We start from the raw sequence: 3,968 nt of genomic DNA on the forward strand, positions 1-3,968 counted from the left end.
TTTGAGTAAAAGTTCATCTATGGTTACAAATTGTAGTACTACTTTTGATCAACGGAAGTTACGGAACTTATCTCCGCTGTCATGGGTTGCCACACCGTGAATATATGCTGTTTCTTATTTTTCTGTGGTTTTTTATGTGCTCGGCAGTTTTGGTACCAATATAAACATAAAATACAGTATTCTAATAAACTCCTGCACCTCTCCCCTAATCTTTGCCGTAACTGACGTAGGCCTAAATTGGTGTCTATAAGTTTCCCTATTGAACTTAAAAAATACGTCTTGACATTGGTCTATTCCCTTTATCAAGGTGTTAATTAATTTTTTTCCGCGTGCCCTTTACTGGTGAAGTGTGCGTATGAGTGACTTATGAACCTTTAAGGCTCCCAATAAGGCCTATGTTTAGTTTACCGCTACGTAAGGAATGCGTTTATTCGCCTAAGAGTTTCTTGTGTTTCTGTAGGTTAGAACTCGTGTTTCACTGATACAGTTTTGTTCTTGTATGGTGATAATGTAAGAGTTTTTAGATGTTTTCTGCTTTTACAAGGATAGTAAGAAAATGAACCTTGAGCGGACTGAGAACTGAGGCATAAACTGGACATCTTGGATCAAAATGTAGTACTATTTTTACGTCAATCCTCCTAGATCATGTCTATATTAAAGTAACTGGAATAAGAATATAACTGCTCATAACATAGTTTCGTTATATTAAATTCTCGCGTAGTTCTTTGAAAGAATAAAGATAATCGTGTATAAGTTAGCAGCATGTGTGCAAACCGTAGGCCTATGCAGTTATATGGTCCACTAATCTTTAACAAGGGCTAATTAGTTTCTGCAAATGGTTACACAACCCATTTTTTTCATTTCACCGAATGTCTGGTAAATCCACTTTTATCTTCGATCTATTATTGCATTAGTCTTATATTAACGATAAAGGTTTCTTTTAGTGTCTGTTAAGTTGTGGTATTCTCCAAGTTGCTATTTCGAATTTTAGTCACTTTTTACTTTGATATCCTCATATGCTTTGGATGACTTGTACATAATATTTTGCTTTTATAATGGAAATGAAAGGAAATTGCCTTTGTATCTAGTGGTCGAATCACACTTGTTTTCATATCAGATTTATTAGGCCTATAAGACTAAGCTCCAGAAATCAGGATGAACTGAGTGTCCTCTTGGAAATCACAAACAAAAACCACCCTTAATAAGATATCCTGGTAATGCAGAACTTTTATGATGCATGTTTTCATGAGTTATTAGTTTGAAGTAAGGTTAAACTGTGTAGATTCAACGTTTTAACATTTCTTAGTGCTAATGCCAGTCCCCTACTATGAAGGTTAATTTGGCAAGCTGCTGTGTTAATTTTCTTTCAGTACAATAGTTTATTTTTTTATTGTTTTCCAGAATTCCAGTATACTGTTATCTCCACGGGATTTTTTTGGAAAAAAAAAAAAAACTACTACAAAGGAGGAATCGTGAGAACCACGATTCTGAATAATGGAGTCAGGATAGAGACCAGTTCTGAGAAGCAGTTTTTCGTCGTCCTACAATTGTGCATATAGACAGCCATTTTCACTGTTGACAAAACCCAGGTCAAAATGTTGCAATTTTTCCTTTTAGTCTCACTTTTGTCCATTGTTTTTGGTTTGGGAAACGTGCCAGGTAACTTTGATTAAAAAACCTTACTACTGTGGTTAAGCTTAAATGTTTTACGCATTTATAGCAAGAGGTAACTTTTTTTTTCTTTTCTTTGTAACAAACTTAACCATAAAGTGACTGATTTTGAACTAACAAGTATCACTTTAGTTCCAATTATGCAGTCATGAATATAAAAAGTAGTATCTGATAATTGCTAATATGCAGTCACACTATATATATGCAGTCATGAATATTAACACAGTATTTGATCATTGCTAATATACAGAATCAGACAGTGAATTTCATTTATATGACACTTAATCCCTTTTTATATCTCCGTCTTTGGTTTCAGGAAGATGTTGTCAACCAGTGGCTTACCCTGTGGAGCTCAGTCAGTAGACTGACCAAGAAAGTGTCTTCTTTTAGACGTGGCACTGACCATTTCTAGTAGAAGTACCAGCAAGAGGTTTTAGTTAGTCTTATGAAATCTGGGCTGTCAAGCCAAGCACTGGGGCACTTCCAATCATTCAGCAATTAAGACGGTGGGAAAAAAAATAGTTTAGAATGGTTGGAGAGCAAGATAGAGATCAGAAGATAGAGAAGGACTGTAATACAGTAGTTAAAGATTGGCTGGAGAGCATGACTGAAGAAAGAGAGTGAGAATTGGAGCAAAATAAATGGCTGAAAAGTAAGTGCAGCTAGTGGCCGATGAAACACTGCAAACATCACGTAGTAATGCCTACAGAGCCCTATAAGAGATGTGACAGCAGAGGGGAACCCACAGAGACAAAAGACAATTGAGTGGCACTAGTATAGGAAAAGCAGAAACACTGCCACCATAATCAGCACTACCCACCTCCAGTAGAAGGGAAGAAGAGAGGCAATAGCTGAACCAACGAGACTACCTCTAGAAATAGGTAAAACAGAACTGCACCTGCAAAGAAAACTGCAACGAAAGGAAAAACGGCAAAGGGAACAACACTTAACACAACACCTCCAAATCTTATGGGGAAAGGTAACAACAGAACCAACAAGATCGCCTCTTTTTAGGAAGAAAGGCAGTAACTGTAACAAGGCTGCAACTACACTATAAGGCCACCTACAGCAAAAGAAAATGCTGCAGTGGCACAAACTCCACACTCTTCCAAGAGCCCAACAAGACCACCTCCTCCAGAATGAAAAGCAACAGCAGCAACAACAAGACCACCTCCTGTAGAAGGATAGACTGCAGAAGCACATAAACATCACCTTCAGCAGGAACATACTGCCATGAGTAGACATCATGGTGGGGTACTGGTTTGTTTGTACCGTTTGTACGTTGCATGGAACCAGTGGTTATTTGGCAATGGGACCAACGGCTTTACGTGACTTCCGAACCACGTGAGTGAACTTCTTATCACCAGAAATACACATTTGACCCCTCAATGGAATGTCCGAGAATCGAACTCACGGCCAAGACCTTACCAACCAAGCCACTGATGTGGGGCATTGGGGTTACCCAGCTGACGTTCAGCAGAGAAGCAATAGCCTGCGGGAGGACTGAAACCACCAAACTAACGTTAACAGCAGCTGCAAGATAAATATCCGTGGAAGGAAAGGCCCATCCAGTGGAAAGAAAGGCTGAGGTGGCAGTATAGATGGAAAAGAAAACTAGGTCGCCTCCAATAGAAGTCAGACAACAGCAGCATCAAAAAGATAATCTCCAGTAAAGTAAATGGCAATGGCAAAAAGTAACAAAACATTCCTCAGCTCCACTTTTAGTAGAAACACCACCACTTTTAAAAGAAGAATCAAAGGTGCAAACAAAAATGGCAGCTCCAGTGGGAGGAGAAACAGCAACAGCAATGCAAGCTTCACCTCTAGTACAGGAAAAGCAGTCAAAGACCAACACCACCATCTCCTGTAGAATGAAAATAACGAGATGCACCAATAACCTACGGAAGCAGACCACCACCACCTCTAAAAGAAGGAAAACCAGTCGAAGGAGAGACAGGAGCAACAGCAGCAGAACACAAACTCTACTAGAAGGAAAAATAAGTGGTACCAATACCATATCTTACAGAAAAAATAAATGTGGCACCAGCACCACCTCTTCCAGATGGAAAATGAACTGTAGCACTATCATCAAATAAGCAACCACACATCCAGTGGAAGAAAAGGTAGCACAGGCATCAGCAGAAGGAAAATCGGCACCTGTACCAACAGCAATTCCTGTGTAAGGAGAGCCAGCAGTGGTACTAATAAAATCAACTATAGTAGAGGAAACAGAAACACGAGACTGAAAAGACCAAGACCACCTCAATTAGGACGCCAGTAGAAGGAAAAAACAGAAC

At 39.2% G+C, this 3,968-nt stretch overlaps 1 long non-coding RNA gene across 1 annotated transcript; it reads left to right on the forward strand.

Annotated features, from left to right (window-relative positions):
• Positions 1–238: 238 nt before the first annotated feature.
• LOC135195991 (uncharacterized) lies at positions 239–2,866 on the forward strand. Its single transcript, XR_010310254.1, has 3 exons — positions 239–460; positions 1,402–1,726; positions 1,988–2,866. It is a non-coding gene; the product is annotated as an uncharacterized LOC135195991 (long non-coding RNA).
• Positions 2,867–3,968: the final 1,102 nt, after the last annotated feature.

Source organism: Macrobrachium nipponense, chromosome 17, assembly GCF_015104395.2.
Source record: "Macrobrachium nipponense isolate FS-2020 chromosome 17, ASM1510439v2, whole genome shotgun sequence".
NCBI lineage: Eukaryota > Metazoa > Arthropoda > Malacostraca > Decapoda > Palaemonidae > Macrobrachium > Macrobrachium nipponense.